The sequence below is a fragment of the Arvicanthis niloticus genome, chromosome 14 (assembly GCF_011762505.2).
Source record: "Arvicanthis niloticus isolate mArvNil1 chromosome 14, mArvNil1.pat.X, whole genome shotgun sequence".
Classification (NCBI taxonomy): Eukaryota; Metazoa; Chordata; class Mammalia; order Rodentia; family Muridae; genus Arvicanthis; species Arvicanthis niloticus.
In genome coordinates, this window is record NC_047671.1 from 49,621,180 (window position 1) to 49,642,414 (window position 21,235).

General features: G+C 46.9%; 1 long non-coding RNA gene across 1 annotated transcript in view; it reads right to left on the reverse strand.

Annotated features, from left to right (window-relative positions):
* LOC143434339 (uncharacterized) overlaps positions 1–21,235 on the reverse strand; it is a 48,725-nt gene that overhangs the window by 20,662 nt on the left and 6,828 nt on the right. The window contains exons 2-4 of the long non-coding RNA XR_013103779.1: positions 11,664–11,799; positions 3,752–3,921; positions 1,850–1,973 (exon numbers count right to left, since the gene is read on the reverse strand). This is a non-coding gene — a long non-coding RNA (uncharacterized LOC143434339). The remainder of the gene's footprint in view (positions 1–1,849; positions 1,974–3,751; positions 3,922–11,663; positions 11,800–21,235) is intronic.

Here is a 21,235-nt window from a genome sequence, read left to right on the forward strand (position 1 = left end):
TGTAAAGATTTGATATGTGACTCTGTGGGGGTCATGACCCCCATGTTGAGAACCTCTGGTCTAGAGCTCTACAGGAGTTCAGTAATGGCTGAGCTCCAAGAAAGCACAGCCCCTCTCTAAGTGCGCTAGGAGAGACAAGGAGGGGTCATCTTTGGTCTTTTGTCCTCAAGAGGCTGATGAGCCAACTGGAAAAACAAGACTGATATATGTATGACAGGAGATCTTTATAGTCTAGTTCTATTCTGCAAGCCCTGAGGAACGGAGGCTGGAGCTCTTGCTGGCTGGAGCAGTCTGAGGATATCCCAAGAAAGGGATGAATATCACTCACCTTCCCGTGTGCCTCATGCTGTGGGGACATGCTCAGAGCTCAAGCACCTACCAGAAGGGTAGGGATAAGCCCAATGACCGGTCCCATAAACTGGCTCTGTTGTTTTTCAGTCTTTTCCAGGGAATGATAGGTGACAAGCTGGCAAAAAGCCTTTGTGACACCTTTGTTGGCAAAGCACCCTCTGCCACCTTCCAATGACAAAGAAATGGCTAAAGGATGAGGAGAAAGCCCCACAGATCCTGCCCATCCCCAGTGCTCTAATATCATAAGGTCCCTTAAGACGAGGCTTCAAGGAACCCAGCCCTCTATTACTGTAGCTTTCTGCTTTCAGAACCCTAGCAGTGGCTGTGCTCAGCTGAGGCTCTGGGGACATTAGCAGCAGCAGCAGGTGTGTGTGTGTGTGTGTGTGTGTGTGTGTGTGTGTGTGTGTCCGTCCTAACAGTCATGCCCATGAACTGTTGTATAGCTCCAGAGCTCTGGAGCCAGACAACTTTCCACTCAAACCTTAGTTCTGCTCTTTTTTCACTGTTTTCTTAGTCAAGTACTTAACCCCTCCAAGCTTCCATTCCTCAGCTGGAATAATTGTAGCACTGTCCATGAAGGATACACAAGGTGGGTGACTCTAGTCAACAAATAGGTGCTGTATGTGACAGTCTAAGTTCCCCAGTTCTAACTGCGTTCACATTTCTGGCTGAAGTACAACCGGAGTCCAGGATATCCAATCTCAACCCAAGCAGAAAAACCTCTTCTGAAGATGAGCCACTCACTGTGCAGCAGCCTAAGGCCTTTCCCTGGCTCTTTCTAGGAAGCAGAGCAGTGACCTCAAATCTCCCTCTCTGCAGGTGACCAACACAGTATGAAGTGACAACACAGTATGAAGGAGTCAGTTACTTACTCACCTCAGGCTGGAAGGTGAGGGGGGGAAAGGTGAGCTTTTGTGTTCTGTTTTGTTAGAAATGGTCATTTGAGCTGGGCATGGTGGTACATGGTCAGCACTAGGAAGGCAGAAGCATGCAAATCTTTGTCTACATACAAAGTGAGTTCCAGACAGCCAGAGCTACATAGTAAGCCTCTGATGATGATGAAGAAGAAGAAGAAGAAGAAGAAGAAGAAGAAGAAGAAGAAGAAGAAGAAGAAGAAGAAGAAGAGGAAGAAGAGGAGGAGGAGGAGGAAGAGGAGGAGGAAGAGGAGGAGGAGGAAGAAGAGGAGGAGGAAGATGAAGATGAAGAGGAAGAGGAGGAGGAGGGAGAGGAGGAAAAGGAGGGAGAGGAGGAAGAGGAGGAGGCTAGAGAGATAGCTCAGTGGTTAAGAGTACTGGCTGATCTTCCAGAGGACCTGGGCTCAATTCCCAGAACCCACATGGCAGCTTACAACTGCCTATAACTCCAGTTTCAGGGGATCAAATACCCCAACAGACATATATACAGACATATACATATAAATACCTTATACAGACATATATACAGGGAAACATGAATGCACATAAAATAAATTATTTTTAAAAAAGAAAAAAATAGTCACCTGTCCTCTAAGTTGAGGTATTGTCCTGAAGTGTCAGAGGAGGCGATGACTGGATGCAGGAAGCCAGTATAAGCCCTCTGTCACTCTTCAGGTCTTCTCCAACCTTGAAATTGTCCATATCCTCCTTTAGGAAGCATTGCCAGTTTAGAGAAAGCCCCAAGAAGAGAGTAAAGTGTGCAAGAAGAAAAAAAAGGGTCTGGGGTCAAGAACTGGACCAAACCCAAGGCTTTCCAGAGGCAGACACCACCTCCTTGTCCCTGTCCTCAGTGTGTTCTTAGAAAGGCTTTGTAGGGCTGAGTAGAATGGGGCACAGCTTTAATGCCAGACATACGAGGCAGAGGGGCAGGAGTATTGAAAGTTCAAAGGCAGCCTGGGCTACATAGCAAGATCATGTCTCAAGAAAGGGAGAGAAAGGCATTGGAGAGATAGCATTCCTTAAAATGACACCCATGGTTGTCTTCTGGCCTGCACACACCCACACCCCTAGATGGAAAGAGACAGAGACAGAGACCAAGCAGTTTCCTCAAAGCTACAGCGATAGGATTTTGGGAAAGAATTCCCTTGGAGCTCATGGGTGACTCAAAAACAACAACAACAACAACAACAACAAATAACCAGCTAGCTTCAGCTGCAGCCAGCAGAAAGGGAGGGGATGGACAAAGACCAGAGCCTGGTTCTCTGTATGTGCTCACTTTGCCAGCGACAGGGGGCAGCCTTCCCACAGAAGGCAGAGGCCACGGTGGTGCAGCTCAATGAGGATTGGAAATGGGAGAAAGGAGAATGACCGTGCTAGAGGGCTTGCCAGCCAGGCAGCCTCTGTGGAGAACAAAGGGCAAGAGGAAATGACAAGAGGGCAAAAGGGACAGGTGGAAGGATGTAGAAGGTACAGGAGAAAGGCTTGGTGACAGGCAGTCAGGAAAGGACAGGGAAGCTGACCCAGGGGCAGGAGGGTGGGCCAGAGCCTCAGAAACCCAGGGTCACTCAGCCACTTCTTCCTAAACGCTCGAGCTTCTGTATGTTGTCACTTATTCACATTAACCCCAGCAAACTACGACAGGTCCTGAGGACGGTGACTCTGACATGGATGTTCCTTGCACCCACACGTTTAGAAAGCTGAAGTCCTGGAATTGCTTGCCCCAGAATCTCTTACAAGTCCAGGAACATAGGAACCCTCTTTCTGCCTTCTCTCTCAGGAGTCAGACCCTGGTTCACAGAGAGGCCAACTAGGGCAGCTGGAGGCAGGCCTGCTGTTTTCTCTTCTCTCCCTTCTTTTCTGGGCCCAGAAAGCTGTGCTCTTGAGGATGCAGGGCCCCATGGAGCTTCTCTGAAACCCCATTTCCTCTCTTTTCAATGACAAAGTCCCTCCCCTCTGACTCTGACTTTCGTCCCACATTGGAAGCGTTTCTAGGCCAGAACCCCTAGCCACCAGGATCACAGAAGCCTGCTGGCCCTGCAGCTCCAAGCAGGCAGAAACGCTAATTGGCGTTAACAGAGACCAGGCCTGCAGCTCACAAAAGATCCCCACTTCCTGACCAGAGCCTGCCTGGGGCGCAGCCAGCCTGCTGGCTTCTGGTGTCTGCTGGTAAGGGGAGGGGGACTTTGAGGAGGAAGGGGGCAAGAGCAGGGTGACACACTGCTGCTGCCCTCACCCGAGGCTCCTCTTGCTCAGCAAGAGGCTGGCCCTCTTTCCTGCACCTCAGCATAGTTTCTCCTGTAGTGCAGAGCACATGAAAGATAGTCTCCTCAAAGCCTGCCTTACATGCTTATTTTAATCTAATCTCACTTGGAACAGGAGGCTCTGAAATCAAACTGCCTGTGCTGATAGCCCAGCACCATGCCTTCCTATGTGTGACCTGTGACAAAAAAAAGTGTCATATCTGTCTTTGAAACTGTGCTACTCACCTGGCTGGGGTGCTGGGAAGACAATGCTGTGCAAAGAAGTACCTCGGTCTGCCCCTGGCATGCAACAGGCACTCCAAGGCAGATACATGCCACTGCTTCTTGGGCTTTGTTCTCTCTATTATATTTCTATAATTCTCTTGTTCTAAGCACAGGCCCCACAGTGAAGTTCGCTGATGAATATAAGGAAGGGAGGAGAGAAGAAAAGGCAAATGGCCTAGTTAAAACGAGTCTCATGGGCTGGGTACCTTACTTGGTAGAGGGTTTGCCCATAATGCAGGAGGCCCTGGGTTTGATCCAGAGTGCCATATAAACCAGAAGGAGTGGTGCATGCAAGTAATCCCAGTATTTGGGAGGTGGAAGCAAGAGGATCAGAAGTTCAAGGTCATCTCTAGCTACATATTGAGTTTGAGGTCAGCCTGGGCTACATAACATCCTGTTTCAAAAACAAAACAAAACTATCACCAGTCTTATGAGTAGACAGAATAGGACTCCCATTTAATGGACTATTATTGTATAGCATCTCTCAGTGTCTCATATTTCCTTTGAGTAAACTATTTCCCAATTTCCATTGGTTCCTTTAAGATGTAAGCAATCATACTTTAGTGTGAATGAGTTATAATCTTGATTGAGGGGAAAGATGTGGTTTGAAAGCTTTTGAGCCTCTACAGGAAGAAAGGATTGTTGATGTGAAAACTGCCAAAGGAATGTCAATTCCGCAGAGGATGGCCCTTCGAAAATTGAGTGCAGGATGCTGCATTTTCCTCAGCAACAGTTCAGATGTGACTGAACCTCATATTCAAAACTGTCTTTCCTTGCCTCGGTCCTAAATCCTTCATGCCAAGGAGTATAGGACAAAAATGATCATTTCTTCCTCCACATTATGGGCATGTCCAGAATGTATAGCTGTGTTTGTTCATAGATTTTCTTTTTCTTATGGTAGGAACTATCCATAAGCAATCTCAATCCAAAAGTGATTTCCATTTGCCGGGGAAATGTGAAGACCATCTCTTGCTGGTCTGAGGTTAAACACAGAGGAAAATCTAAATGCAATTTTCCTGTTTGAGGAGCAGTTACAATATTTTTTAAGCAATTGGAGCTTCAAAATTGCAAATGTGATGTACAGTTAGGCCTCAACCACAGGAACTATAGCATCTGCAGTTTACACAACAGTGGGGGCTCCGGTTTCCCTCCCCTCAACCCCCACTCCCTCCGAGTGCAGAATCTCTGAGTTTTACAAGTGGAGATGTTCTAGGAGGTGTGGGGCAGTTTTATAGTTGCTTGGCTTTTGGCTGGGGCCATTTAAAGTAAATGTTACATGGGGAAAAAATAGGAGGAAAGATGTTACACCAAGTGTCAGAGCCATAACACATTTTTAATGGCTTTATTTATCAACACTTACTGGTGTTTGGAGTTAACAAACGCTTTAGTCCATCCCCAATGAGTGTTTGCAGTAAATTTAAAGGACTTGTTCTGCCTTTGGCACAGAAAAGATGACCCAACTAGGGTCCTTGTGTCATTTTGCAGAGATGATCGCTGGCAGAGACAGACTGCAGACGCAGGCAGAGGGCACAGGTACAGATGCCACCAACTAGATCCACTTTGCCCTCAGCTATTCCCAAGTTGTTATTGTCTAAATGTTTGTTTCTCTCCCATTGCTGATCATACGTTGCTATGACAAACGCCCTGACCTAAAGGGACTCTGGGGAGGAAGGGTTTATTTGACGTACAATCTCAAGTTACAGTTCATCATTTCAGGGAAGTCAAGTCAGGGATTTACACATCCGTCACATCACACACAAGAACAGAGAGTAACAAATGTGCCCATGCTGCCTGTTTGACATTGTCATCTAGCTTTCTCCTGTTTATATAGTTCAGGACCTCCTGCCCATGGAATAGTGCCTCCCAATGGGTTCTTCTACACCAATTAACAGTGCAGATGATTCCTGGAAGATGTGACTGCAGGCCAACCAAATCTAAATAACTCCTCAATGTGGCTGTATTCTTAGGTGACTGTCGATTGCATCAAATCCTAATCAGAATGCCACCAAAATTCACATATAGAAAACCAAGGGCTAAGAAAGTAGGTCAGTAGGTAACATGCCAGGCATATGTAAAGAAAGACCCAGGTTCAATCATTAGCACCACATTGAACCAGGGAGGTGGAGATAGGAGGGGAGACTCGGGGGGGGGGAAGGGGGTTGTGGGAGAATCAAAAATTCAACGTAATTCCCAACTATTGAGGGAGAGGAAAAAGCCAACTTGGGACAATCAGAAGTTAGACTTTCTCTTCAGGGAATCTCATCAGGCAAACACAAGCCAGGGGGGCATGGCTTTACAATTCTAACATGGGAGGTAGCAAGAGGGAATCCCTGGGACAAGCTGGCTAGCCAGACTAATTGAAAGAGCAAGCTCTGGGTTTAGTTTAGCGATCCTGCCTCAAGTCTGGAGAGATTGCTCAATAGCTAGCACACTGACTGCTCCTGAGAAGACTGGGTTCGGGTCCCAGAACCCACATCAAAGGGATCACAACTGCCACATGCAACACTTTCTGGCTTCCAAAGGCGCCACAACACGTGGTATACATATATACATGCAGGTGCCCCTCCCACACCCCACACACAATCTGACATGCATACACACACTCATGCATGTCACACATACACATGCCAAAGCGGGGAGGGAGGTGTTGGCAAAGATAACATTAAGAGGAAGACAGAGTCATGAGGAAATAGCAAGCAGAAAAGCAGAAGCCAGTGAGTGGCAACCAGGAGGAAGCAGAATTACAGGACAGTTCAGTAACCCTGCCTGGGAAGTCCTTCCTCCAAGCCATTCTGAGGTTCCCAATGACATCTCATGCAGTTACACTCTAAGAGAAATGTGACCACTGTTCAGAACATTCACTGTGCTTCCTTTGGTACCCTCTCTAAACATGGGTGGAATATTGCTCCCACAGTGTCTGACTTTGTGATTAGTTTTGGTCAATAAAATGTGAGGGAAAGCTTTAAGACCCATTATGGGCCAGCCACGGTGCATATACCTTTAATCCCAGAGGTAAAGGCAGGTGAATCTCTGTGAGTTCAAAGCCAGCCTGCTCTACATAGCAAGTTTCAGGCCAACCAGGGCTACATCTTGAGGCCCTCCCTCAAAACAAACAAGTAACAACCAAACCAAACAAATGAAAATCACGGTGGCAAGCCCTGATAGACACACCAAATGGGAAAAGAGGGTGAGGCAGGAGATCATGAATCCCAGCTTGGCTTATATATTTCAGCTGGGCACTATAATCTCAACACTCAAGAGGCTGAAACTGGAGGATTGCTGCAAGTTCCAGACTAGCCAGGGTTGGTGAGACGGCTCAGCCAGTATATGTGCCTGCTACCAGCCTATCTGAACTCAATCCCAGGATCCACATGGTAGAAAGAGAAAACCAACTCCTCTGACACCCATGTGCATGCTGAGGCATGTGCACACCAACACATACACACAGATGCACACCAAATAAAGAAATAAAATTAAAAATAATAAAAATTATAAAGAACCAGTGTGTTCTTGCTTGGCCTGGGTTTTAGAGTGAAGAAAATTTGGAGCAGAGTTGCTGCCTACCCAAGAGAGACAAGCAAAGAAGATGAACCCTTGTCAAAGAGCTCTGAGGCTGGAGGATTGTTTGCTACCAGAGCATAAATTTACCTGAGCTGACAGGCCCAGTGTCTTCACAGCCTTCCCTTCTTGTGGTTCCTACTCATGCTAAACTGAGTTGTTCATCTTTTCCCAAGTTTCCAGAAACATTTCCCTACAATATCTCCTCATCTGTCCTTGCAACCAAGAGGCACGAGCCCTCGAATAATCGTTCGACACATTGGAGAGTTCTATCCACTAACCTGGAGACGACAGACCTGGTACATCATGACTGAACAGTCCTTTCACCAAGACCTTTTCCAGTTCTACTGCCCAATACTGTAGCCCCCAAAGCATGTGAAATAGATGTGATTGTTGTAAAACTGAGAATCTTGGGATCGTAAGTAACTTCATCTTACTATGGTCCATATTTAAATACATTCAGGATTTCTGTGATAGAAGTGATTTCCCAAACTTAAGGATAGTTCAGTTTCCAAAATATGCATCATCAGTCATGATGGTGATGGTGGTGGTGGTGATGATGGTGATATTGGTGGTAGTGATTGTGGTAGTGGTGGTGATGATACATAAACATAGGCGACACCTTTCTATTTCAAAGCATCTTTTAAGTTTGTTGCCTTTAAAGTCACAATGGCCTGCAAATGTTATCCACATTATCCATACAGGGAGACTAGAGATGAAAAGATGGAGAAATTCTACAAATTACAGAGCTGGCACTGAGTCTCCAGCCTCCCCCCACCCCCGCCCACGCTGCTTCTCTTCCACCTGCTAAGTGGCAGACATCCAGACCAGACTGCAGTGGACACTTACTTCCATGACAGGTGCTGGGAAGTAATTAAAGACACTGTTGATTTGACTAAGTAAGTGAATACATGAATACATAACAAAACGGATGGATGGGTGGATGAGAGGTAAACGGAGAATGGATTTATAGATGGACGGACAATTGGGTACATGGGTAGATGATGAACGGATGGGTCTCTTTTGTATGGTTTGATGAGACAGATGAGTGAAATTCCTAGGGCCTAAGGGGAAAAGATAATGGTGTTTTCTCAAGTCTAGAAAGCACGTACAAACTTTCCAAGTAGTTTACCACCATGAATGCCCTACACTTGGCTAATTGGCTAACCTTGCCTGCCCAGATTTACTTCCTTACATATCTGAAAACAGAGTACTTTATCCACAAAGGTATCCACTCCAGCCTACAGCTTTCCTGCCTCATTCACTTAACATCTCTAGGCCTCGGAGACGGATGCAGTGCCTCCTTTGCTGTCTTTTGTGGGAATAGATAACATATAGATTATTTGGTAAAGTGCCTGGCATACATAATTTAATTACATACACTAAATACACAAATACATAAATAATTGCTATTAGTTTTTAGTTTCTACAGCTCAGGATAGTTGCCTGTGGAAAGCAAAGCCCCCCGCCAAACAATGCCATGTTGTGATTACGGGTCTTTAGCCCCTTTTCATTAGTCATGGAATCTGCAATAATGCAATAACTTTTATTTCATTACACAGCCCTTGGAAATTGAGGGTCTCATCCATGTCGATTAATTTCTTTGCAGCCCATGTTGGCAGTGACAATCAGAATGTCAGAATGTCTCAGAGGATTCCTAGGAAATCTGAGGTACTTCACAAAGAGCCTGCCCCGGGGTGAGAGACCAGCCAGAATGAATCATTAATATACTCCACAAAGAAGAGGACTCTCCCCAAACGCTAACTTAATCAACCCGCAAGGCAAACTTCAGGCTTCTTGTCCAGGGATCACACAGACTATCATAGGTCTAGGACTGTGCTCTGGGGAAGCCAGAGGCCCTGTTCCTCAAACCAGGGAGGAGCCACACCCTCAGTAGGTCACAGCTGCTGAGAGTGAGGCCTGTTGGGCCTGTAGGTCCCTCCTGTCACACCAGCCAGGGCAGTGTGGACTGGCTACAGCCACCTGGGTGCTCTTCACATCTTGGAGAAGCCATCATCAAGGAAGCACATGAATGAGAAATGAACTGTTTGAAGGAATAAGGAACTGCCTAAACCCAGAATTTGCTCCAGAGCACTTGAGGGTCCTCAGCCATCCACTGATCTCTGCACTCCTACCGGAATCCTTATTAACAGATGAGACAGCCGGGAGGTGGTGGCGCACGCCTTTAATCCCAGCACTTGGGAGGCAGAGGCAGGCAGATTTCTGAGTTCGAGGCCAGCCTGGTCTAGAGTGAGTGCCAGGACAGCCAGGGCTACACAGAGAAACCCTGTCTCGAAAAACCAAAAAAACAAAACAAAACAAAAAAACAGATGAGACATGATAAAAAAGTATGAAATACCAGGGACCCCACCCACCGTATCTCCAACCACATCCTTTGCTCATGGACTTTTTTCTTGCATGGTCCTCTCTCTCTCTTCTCTCCCTGGAAAGGTCTTACTCATCCTTCAGGTCATGGGTTACCATGAAAGTTCTAGGCATGTGTACTCTTCATCTGCTTAGGGGAAATGGCATGATGGTGTGAATAAAGGTTCAGGTGCTTTGTTGTGTTTAGATTTATTCATTGTATGTTTGTAGTATTTTGCATATCTGTATGACATATGCATGCCTTGTGTCCATGGAGGTCAGAAAAGGGTTGTCAGATCCCTTGGAACTGGAGTTACAGTTATAAATTGACATTTGCCTACTGGGAATTGAACCCAGGTCATCTGGAAGAACAGCCAATGTTCTTAACCACTGAGCCATCTCTCCAGCCCTTTTGTTTGTGTTAATATTAGAATTGTATCATATTGTGTTTTGGTTATAGTTTCCTTCTGTCTGGACCCCCCCCCACACACATATCCCCACACCTCCACACACCCCATCATAAGCAATAAACAGGTTATTTTCTGTTTGTCATTCTGGTCTTGCTTCGCTTGCCATGACACCCCCGGCTCAGCATCTATTGGTGTTACACCAGTGGGTTCTGGCAGTTCACAACTGTGTCTGGAAGCCCTGCCCTGACACCAAATAGGCACAGAGTGCACATCTGGTGATTTCACAGATCAGTGGTTGTCAGCCTTCCTAATGCTGCGGCCTTTTAATATAGTTCCTCATGTTGTGGTGATTCCCCAACCATAAAATACTTTTGTTGCTACTTTGTAACTGTAATGTTGCTGCTGTTATGGATTGTAAATGTAGATATTTGTATTTTCTGATGGTCTTAGGCAACCCCTGTGAAAGGGGGTCATGACTCATAGGTTGAGAACCACTGTTGTAGATGGTTTCCAGGGCTCAGAAATTCCTAGGTGTTAGTTCCTGGTCCCATTTCCCCTATCCTCACACGCACTCCCATTGCTATTCTTGACCCCTCCAGAAGTACAAAGGTATAGCAGGCTTCCCCCTCTTCCTGAGGAGACACTCTGTGCAGAATCTCTAGGGCATTGGGGGAGGGGAAGCAGGAAAGGGAGTGGGGTCTGAGAACTTTGATGGAAGAAGAGGAAAGGCACCAGGCAGTCCTCCCAACCTGAATATCAGGAAGCTGAGAGCCTCATTGTGATAGTGGGGAAATGCTAAGTGCTTCCTGAAAGCATGTAGCCCCTCCTCTACCCACTCCCAGCTTCCAGTCTGGCTAATGGCCTCCAAAGTCCCTATTTCTCCAACAGGCCTCTAACACTGACATCCAAAAGGCAGGCAGACTACATTTCAAATCCTAGTTTCGCTTCTTATTAGCTGTGCAGCTTTAGGCAGATTGCTTGGCCATTCTGAGCTTCATTCCCATATCTACTTAAGAACAGACCTCACAGGAGAGTTGAGGATTAAATGAAGCAACGCCGCCAATACACCTGGCCCTGGGAAAATATTCCAGCAATATTTGCTGTTGTATTCATCATCTTGTCACACAAGTGGTACTCAGAACGGGTGCCATGTGACATCCATCCGTCCATATTTTTTTCTTTGTTTTTGTTTTGTTGTATTGTGTTTTCTTTTGTTTTTGTTTTGTTGTTGTTGTTGTTTTGTTGTTGCTCTTCTTTCGAGACAGGGTTTCTCTGTGTAGCCCTGGCTGTCTTAGAACTCACTCTGTAGACCAGACTGGCCTAGAACTCAAAGATCCTCCTGCTTCTGCCTCCTGAATGCTAGGATTGAAGAAGGGAACCACCATATCCCCACTAATCCCTCCCTATTTTAGCCCAGCCCCTAGTTGATAATCCCAGAGGAAAGTAGATAACCTGCTTCAGCCAGAAACTCCACACCCTGGCAATGCTATGTTTTTTTCCTCCTTTCATCAGCAAAATGTCAGCATGGCTGGGTAACTCACCTCACTCTTCTCCTTGGCTTTGGTACAGCAAGGGATGTGCTGGTACTTGGAATAGCAACTCTGCCTCTGAGTGGTGCTTTCCAGCTGTGTGAACGTGGATGACCTTCTTGGCTTCTCAGAGCTCCACCTCCTTCATCTGTAAGATGAGAATAATTATCATAGCTCCCACCTTCACTAAACTGATGAGGAAACACAGGGAGCCTATCTGGTGCACTGGGGCTGGCAGAAGAACCGTTTGATACTATTATTCTGTTGTCTTATTTTGCCAGCAAGTTGGTTACATGGCAAATGGGGGAAGGAGGATGGATCTTGTTGCTGACAGAGTTTGTGTTCTTCCTGAAGTCCAGTCTCAACATGGTTACAGCTTTATTCCTACCTCAGGCTGGGGACTGGCTCCCTCCTCAAAGGAGGGATTCCCTCCTTATGGTATCTCTCAACCTCCCTGTCTTCCCTAGCAAGCAATGCTCTGCCTCTTCCTGCTGTCTTTCACAGGGACCACTAATCTCACAGTCATTGCCTGCAAAAGCATCCTTTCTTGTGCTCTGGGGTCTGGGACACACAGTCCTTATAGGCTGGCTGGCTACTCAGGCTGGCTCTGTTCCCCACAGGCAGAGTCCTGATCTGACTGTGAGACATGGGTGGCTTCTGCAAGCTTTGCTCTACCTGTCTGAAGCTAAAGATGGTAGCTGATACTTGGGGACATCTAACTGGCCTGGGTTTTATCCATAAGTTGACATCACCTGCCCTCATTCCTATGTCATCCAAAGAGCTGTCAGGATCCTGGAAGTGTGGGGGTTGTCTCTGTCATACATGGAAGGTAGGCCCACAGGAGTAGGTTAGAGAATTATGGGTGGGGAAAGAACCCCCTGCCTCCCCACCTCCCACTATTTTTTTCCACGAGTGGCTCTGGGGCCCCCACCTCCATCCAGGTGCCCAGAGGCCTGAGAAGCTGTCGAAAGCACTGAGCCTGATATGTATAACTGCAGGAGACACCAGCTATCTCCTCCAGATGCAGGCTAAAAATACAGAGGAGCGAGGTCCCTCAGTAATGGAGACTTTAAGAGCCTGTGACATGCAGCGACGGCTGTGCGGCTGCTAATGAGCTCCTAGCCGATCGATGCTCAAGACCCAAGTGAGCACGTGGGCCGGGAGCAGGGACGGGGTGTCACTCGGCATTTGTCCACCCTGGCTCAGAAACCTGGAGTGTCCGCATGGGCTAGGAGATCAGGATCAGCTTGAATGACCTCTTAACCCTCAAATGGGGAAACTGAGGCCAGGTGACAGAAATGGGAGGGCATGTCATGGAAAGGCCAACAAAGGGACCTTAACCTGATCTTGTTTTTCTCATTTCCTGCCACCCCCTCTCCCCCCAACTCTGTATTCCCAAGTCCAGGACAGAGCTTTATGGATGAGAAGTAAGCACTGAATGAATGAATGAATGAATGAATGAATGAATATGTGTGCTACTGTATTATGGGAGTCCCCAGTCCAAGGGACTATAATTTAGTCTTCCTATTGCTCCAAGAGTACCCAGCACCAAGAAGATTCTCAGAAAGGATTTGCTGAATAAATGAATCTACCCCTTCTGTGGAGACCAGGAAGCCTGTGAAAATCGAGTCCAAGGTCTGTTTTCATTGGCTATAATACTCCAAGAGGGTAGGCATGCCTGCTGGAGAGAATAAATCACACAACAGTCCAGCAGATGCTGCCTGAACTTGTCGCAGGCACAGTACTAAGAGTTTGACACAAATGATCTCAGTCCTTATATCAATCCTATGCTTAAGCTTCATCTTTATACCCATTTTAACATGGGAAACCTAATGGATCCCACAATGATTCCTTCCCCTGGGTCATCCCTCAAAGGACATCAAGCCAGGATTCAAACATAGGCCTGCCTGCCGTTCCCTAACCACTGCACTACCCTGCCTTCCTATGGTACAGCAAGAGAGGACAGGAGAATTGTGGGTCAGAGAAATTCCTGCAAGATAGAAGTGGGGAAAAACACCCCCAGGGCTCATAAAGTGTTTGATAAATTCCAGGAGAAGAATAGGAAGAAATAATGAGCATTTGTCAGAGTCTTTTATAGCCTGTAAGTCACTTTTCCCTGCCTTCTCTCATCTGATCTTCACCGCAGGCCTGGGAGGAAGGTATTATCATTATCTACATTTTATTGGTGAGGAAAGGAAGGCACTCTCGCCTCCCAGCCTGGGTGGGCAGGCTGCGCACCTGGGGGTGGGGTCAGTGGTGCAGTGATGAGGGCTGTCAGAACCAACTCTTCCCCTGATTGCACCAGTTCACAGGGTGAGTGCAGGCTGAGGCTTGTGCTGGTTATAACTGTCAGGGAAAAGCCATCAGTGGTCACAGCCTTGCCAAAGAGATCCCGCCCAGAGATAGTGAGGGCGAAGTGGCCCTTTCTGTCCCCAGGCCCTCACTCACCTTTGAGCTGCCCATTCCTTTGGCAGCCCCTCTTTGTGCATTGTGAAAAGCCAGCAGGCATTAGCTAACAACACCACACTCGGCAGTGGGAAAATCAACTCTGGTGGGAGACTTTAATTAAGCTGAAGCCACGATTGTAATCCTAGCAATCTGAAGGCAGAGACAGGAGGATTGCTGCAAGTTAGGGGCTAGTATGGGTAACATAATGAGTTCTGGGCCAGCCAAGGCTACAGAGCAAGACTCTGTCTCAAGAAAACAAAACAAAGCAAACAAGAAAGGAGCTTGCTTAGGAAGCAAAGGTGTGACGTTTGAAGCACAGAAACCGTGTGTGGAAGGAGACCAGAGCCTGCTGCACTCTTCTGGCTCCTCTGTCACTAATTTGACCCTTTGAACATGTGGTCATGGTTGGGCAGAAAGTAAATGGGATGACGCCCTTGTCCCCACAGGAACCCTAAGTTCAGACCTGCCATAACGGAGAGCTGGTACATGGATTCTGCTCTGCTCCAAGATCCACATCCCCAGAGGGCAGGAGAGCCAAGGGCGCCAGGAGGCGGCTGCCTGCACACTTGGCACTTCCTCATTTTGCTCTAGGATTGATCCCGTTCCACAAAAGTTTTACCATCTGTACTTTCTATACCAATTCAGATGAATGCATCAGAAAAACAACAACCTCCCCCCCTTCCACACACACACACACAAACCCCCAAAAGCCATGTACGGTGATACAAGACTATAATCCCAAAACTTGGAAGATAGAGAGCTTCAGGCTAGCCAGAGATACATAGTGAAATCTTGTCTCAAAATAACAACAAAACTCAGATATATGCAAAAACTAAAGCTGAGATTTTGTGCAATTGCAACTTTTCTCTCTCTCTCTCTTTTTTTTTTTTTTTTTTTTTTTTTTTTTTTTTTTCTTGGTTCTTTGAGACAGAGTTTCTCTGTGTAGCCCTGGCTGTCCTGGAACTCACTCTGTAGACCAGGCTGGCCTCGAACTCAGAAATCCGCCTGCCTCTGCCTCCCAAGTGCTGGGATCGAAAAGAGGAACCAGGAGAAAGACTGCTCCTGCTTGGTTCAGACAGGTTCAGCACAGATGAGCCGGGATGCAGGCCAGATGCTGTGCTAGGATCTGAAGCTAAAGTGCTGGGCCAGCCTGTGCCTGACAGGCCCATTTCAGGCCCCACGGATGCACAACTGATCTCCATAAGATGTTGGTCCTGACCCGGTGCTGAGAAAGGAGGTGACTCTAGAAGCTGGCAGTGCAGACTTCAGCTCTGGGATCAGGCTGCAGTGTGAGCCCTGTGGCTTTGAACTAGTGACTTGGGGCATATTCCTTGGCCTCTTTGTGACTCAGTTTTCTTATGTGAGAAGTTGAAATAATGATGGTAACTTTCCCCGTGGGACTGAGTTAATTCACACAGAGCACTTAGAATAGCTCGTTCAACAGTGGAAACGGTGATGTGTCAATTGTCATAGTTTTTTCTTTCTTTCTTTCTTTTTTTTTTTTTTTTATTTCGGAAGTTGTAAGGCTTAAATAAGAAAACATTTGGGAAGCACTTAGCTCAGAGTAAGTGCTCAATAAAGGTAAGCTGCTATTATTTTTGTTATTAAGTAGCAATTGTCATTGCTGGCCAGGTGGATGGGAGGGAGGATAGGAGAAAGATCCAAGGCAGAGAGGACAGCATATGCAAAGGCCTGCAGGCCAGACAGAGCCTGGTGCATTTGGCAATGTCAAGAAGCTCAATTAGACTGGCGCACAGCCTGGGCTCCAGGAACAAGGCACAAAGGGCCTGGAAAGGTGAAGGCCAAGGCTGGACCTGAGAACGTCTGTCTGGAGTAGTGAGCCTCTTTCGCCTGATACACAGTGCCACTGTGAGTGCTTGGGTTGATGAAGGCTTGCCGGGGGCCACAAGGGATATGGGATGTGTGTGTGTGTGGTGGTGGTGGTGGTGGGGGCTGCTCTGGGACCAGTCCCGTCAAGCCCAGTGCCACTCTTTCAGGAACCACCAGCTGCCAATTAAGGAGTCTCAGTGCAAGAGGCCCCGCCTCTCTCATGTGATGATATTTGTCACATCCGGGAATGATCAAAACAGCTTAGCGTTGGCAAAGCCTCTTGGGCTTCATATTTGTGCTTTGGTGTCAGAGTGTAACTCTTTGTTCCCAAGACACCTGTGATTCGCTGGTCTCTGACAGCCATTACCTGCTCAAAGCCTCTGCCTGCCACTCAGCCAGCTGGTAGCACCCTGCTCCTCGAGTATCTGTACATAAAGTAGCTAATTTTACTTTCAGCCAAAGGGCAGTTTAGACTGAGTCCAGCTAGAAAAGATGACCAACGCTTAGGAAGCACCGCTACCACTTAGGAATATCTGCTCGCCAGATGCTACTGTGTGCCGGGTGCTTTGAGTCTAACTCAACCTCGAAGTGCTTGCTGTATCTAACGGAGAACCAGACCAAGTTCACACAGTTGATAAGTATTTCTGAAGGCTAAGATTTGAACTCAGATCCCTGCTGTTACAATCTGGACACTTGCTCCCAGACCAGACTGCCTCTCTCTAGCTCACTGATTTCTCACCTGGCTGATCCTGAAGAGAAGAGCTTGAGACAGTTGGGATTTAACATAGGTCGATGTATGGAAGGAAGTCAGCTTATCAGATCTTGGGGCTTCCTCACCCCTGAGAAGAGGACCTCCTCAGATGTGCCAGTCAACCAATGTTGGCCAACAAATCTTGGTCCCTGACCAGCCCCTCTTAAAGGCAGTCCCCTGCTCAGCAGCAACAACGGTAGCTGGGCTCCTTTAAGTCCCTTTCTGGGGTGACCTTTGGCCCCATCACCTCCTGAGACAGGCTCCATGTTGAGTTCATGCATTTCAAGCCATCATCAAGGTCAATGCTATTATCATCATAACAGGTACAAAGAAACGAAGCTCGCATAAGGCTTCAGGGCCTCTGCCTGTTTCTGTGTTCCTTTCTCCTTGTTCTAGGACCCCGAGGGGCTGGGAGCAAAGGACATGCAGGGCTTCCATTTGTGGTGATTCCCTTACAGGCAGCTCTCAGAGTCCTATTCCCTTTTGCCTGCTGGACTCCAGTGCTAAAAAAAAATATCTGCGTTGAAAAACTATAACCATAGGCGCTATTGTTAGTTGAGCTGCCCAGAGCCTTTCTTTTACAGGATCCCACTCAGCTCTGACAGTAATCACAGAAAGGAGGGATTATGGACCTTCCCCTAGGAGAGGAAACTGAGGATCTGGAAGATGGTGTCAAGTGATACAGATCACAGCCAAGAGAAATGGAGCCAGGATGTCAAAGTCAGGGCTCCCTGGCCCTTAGCTCGAGCTCCTTACCCCACTCCACATAACCCCTTAGTACAACCACTGGATTGGTGGAGGAGCCCGTATCCACCTGAGCCCTCCCCACAATCCTTGGGCGCTTAGGTTTCTGCCCATGCTGTGTCCTTCTCTGGCCCACGATGCGGTGCAAAGCCCCTCTCAGCGAGGCTTATTATTTCTAATCTTAGGAGAGAAAGCTCAGTTCAAAGCCATTTCCAATTCCATTCAAGTCAAGCAACAGTTCTCGAGTTGCCTCCCTGACCCCCCTGCCACCCCACCTCCTCCAACTGGCGCCAACAACACAAGATAAATCTTCCCTCCGAAATATAATAGTTGTTCTTTCCTCTTTCCGTGGAAGCCTCTGCCAGGTAATTAGCATACGCTGACACCTTGATAGACGAAAAGAAAGGCATGAGATAATTCTCTTTTTCTTTAACCATTATAGTATGAAGCAGCCTTTCAATTTGCCAGTTACCCAATCCAGCATTCCTGCACGCAGCCCACCGTGTGACATGTTATTCTAGCTGATCCTACCATCTCTGGTATTCATCACCAACCCCAGGTCACAGTTGATAGAGAAATTCTTCCTCTTCACTGTTGACAACTTCCTGGTAGTAGGGGCAGCCAGGGTTCAAACTGCTTGGAAATGGCAGGGTTGATGTGGCTGGTCATCCTCAGTTGAGCATCCCCGGCTAGTAGCCTGAGACCTTGCAAAGGCCTCACTGGTCATTTTTGGAATCCCTCTCTTCTTCTCCTCTCTGTGATTTGCTCCCCGGAAAGAGGCTGGACTTTGACTAGACTCAGGGAGGAACAGAGACAGAAGTTGCTACCAAGGTGACAGGCCTGACCATGCTGGATTTTTGGAGGAATATGGAAGATTTGGGGACTTCGGATTAGAAAAGCAGTTAAATACTGACTGTAACAGAGGCTTAGTAGGGCATTCTAGTACAAGCCTGAAAGGCAGTAGCGTTGACAGCAAGATGGACTATGGAGGCCCAGCTCAGCTGTTTCAGTGGGGGAACAATATTAGCAATTGGGCTAGAGACCATACTTGTGATATTTTGGCAAAGAATGCAGCAGCTCTCTGCTCTCAGCCTAAGAATCTGCCTGAAGCTAAATTGAAATGTATTGGATTAATGTTCTTGACAGAGGAGACTTCAAGACAGCCTGATACTGATTCTGTTGTGTGGTTATTAGTAATCACTCTTATGGGGGCGGGGATACAATGAAAAAGTGCAGGCAGGGCTAAAAGAAATACAAAGTGTACAGTCTGGAGCAAGAAAAAAAAAAAGAGCATCAGGAAATTTAACTTTAAGGCCAAGGTCTGTGCTGAAAGAGGTGAAAAGATTAAAGAAAAGCCTATTCAGAAATGGAATAAAAGGAAAGCTGCCCTGGGATGAGGCCCCACCCAACGAAGTCACCAACTTATAAAAAGGAAAGGCCTGAGGAATTCTGTTGGCTTCTAAAAGGTAACTACAAAGAAAGCAGCTGCAAAGGTGATTCAGAGTTGGGGCTGGGGGCACAGGTTCCAACCCAAGCAGGCCACAACTGAACTGGGCAGCATCTGCCCAGGGTTCTGGTTTTAAAGACACAAAAGATGCAGGAGTAAAGAGGCTATAGAATCTTCCTCCATGGTTAAAGAGAACCTCTGAGGCCAGGGATATGGCAAAGGAGCCCCTGCATGGAGGCCCTGAGATGCTGTGTCATGAAACCATAAAAGTGAAGCCTAGATTTCACTGAGACTCCAAGATGCTGGAGATGTCGGAGTCACGGGAGATCGGCCAAGGAGCATCACACACAGGGAGTGGAATGATCCCTAGAGAGAGATGTATGTTGTGATCAGCTAGTCCAGAAGGGCAGAGCCATCTAAGCCCCTTAACAGCAGCATACAGCGATAAGATTTAATGTTTGCCCGATGGGTTTTGATCTTGCTATGGGCCAGTATTTCCTGACTCTGCTCTTTTTCCTCCCTTTTGGGATGGTAATGTATAACTGTGTACCAGTATATTGAGAGACTGTAGTTTGCTTTTTTATTTTACAGGGGGTTATAATTAAGAGATTGCCTTGAGTCTCAGAAGAGACTTTGGACTTTTAAATATGTTGAGATTGTAAGATTATGGAGACTTTTGAAGTTGGACTAAATGCATTTTTGCACTATGTTATGAACCTGTGAGGGGAGGTTTGCAGAGTAGAACATAGTGGTTTGAATGAGAATGGCTTCCAAAGGCTCATGTGTTTGAATGTTTGGTCCCCAGTTGTAATTCCCAGTGTCTCTTTCTCTGACTCCTACTTGAGGATCAAGATGTGAGCGCTCAGCTGTTCCCGCCATGCCTTTGCTCTGCCATCATGAACTCCAATCCTCTGAAACTGTAAGCCGCAAATTAAATGCTTTCCTTTATAAGTTGCTTTCATCATGGTGTTTGATGGCAGAAATAGAAATGTGACTATAGACAGTGGACAAGCAGCTTGCTCATCTATTTGACAAGACACAGAAAAAGTGACCTGGGCCGGCCAGCCAGCCAGCCAGGGCCTCCCAAGCCAAGGCCTAGGCATCATGCATCTGAGTAGAAGCTAAAAGCAGAGACACTCTGATAATTCAGAGGCTGCCCAAGAAACCTCTCACCCCCATCTTTCAAGTGCCTTGCTAAAGAACAGGTCCACTCCAGGCAAGAGACCGAGATGTCTCAATCTTTCTTCTTCCTACTTTGTTCTTGGGGCCCTCTTCTTTAATAAAACAGGTTCTGGATACCCCCTTAGGCCCAGAGCTGGGGTAAGAGCTGAACCAAGGCCTGGAAGCCAGCCTTTGCAGTACAAATATTCCTCCTCCTTCTTCATCTAGGCAGGGTAAGTGAAGCTAGGCATGGTGGCCCATGCCTGAAATTCCATCGGTCAGGAGACTGATTCCAGACCAGCCTAGGCTGCTACCTGGCAAGATCTTGTCTCTCTCAATTTCCTTCTTTCTTTCCTTCCTACTTCTCATTCTCTTTGTGTAGCCTTTGCTATCCTGGAACTCTCTATACCTTCCAAATGTTGGATTAAAGGTACACACCACTCATCTTTATATTATTATTTTTAAATATTTATTTTTATCATTCATTTATTTTTATTTGTTTGTTTTGAGACAGGGTCTTACTATATAGCCCTGGCTGGAGCTCATAGAGATCTGCCTGCTTCTGCCTTCTAGATACTGGGATTAAGGGTATGTGGCACCATAGTGAACTCTATCTATCTATATCTATCTATCTATCTATCTATCCATCCATTTGTGTGTATGTCACTGTGTGTGTATGTATATGCTCATGTGTGCCTGTGTGTATGTACCCACATGTATGTATATGTTTGTGCCCATGTGTGTGTGCGTGTACATATATGTATATATGTGTGTATGCCATGCCACATGTGTACAGCTGACCTCCAAGTCCAGGGAGACTAATCTCTTGGCTCTTGGGGATAGAACTATAAATAGTTGTGAGCAGTCTGACATGGTTGCTGGAAATTGGACTTGGGTCCTCAGGAAGAGTAGCTGCTTTTTTAAGATTTATTTTATTTATTTTATACTGTTGCTGTCTTCAGACACACCAGAAGAGGGCATCAGATCCCATAACAGATGGTGGAGAGCCACTGTATGGTTGCTGGGAATTGAACTCAGAACCTCTGGAAGAGTAGTCAGTGCTCTTAACCACTGAGCCATCTCTCCAGCCCTAACCCTGTCTTTAAAAGAGGTTGGAGAGATGGCTTTGTGGTTAAGAACACTGGCTGTTCTTCTAGAGGACCTGAGTTCAATACCCAGCATCCACATGGCAGCTCACAACTC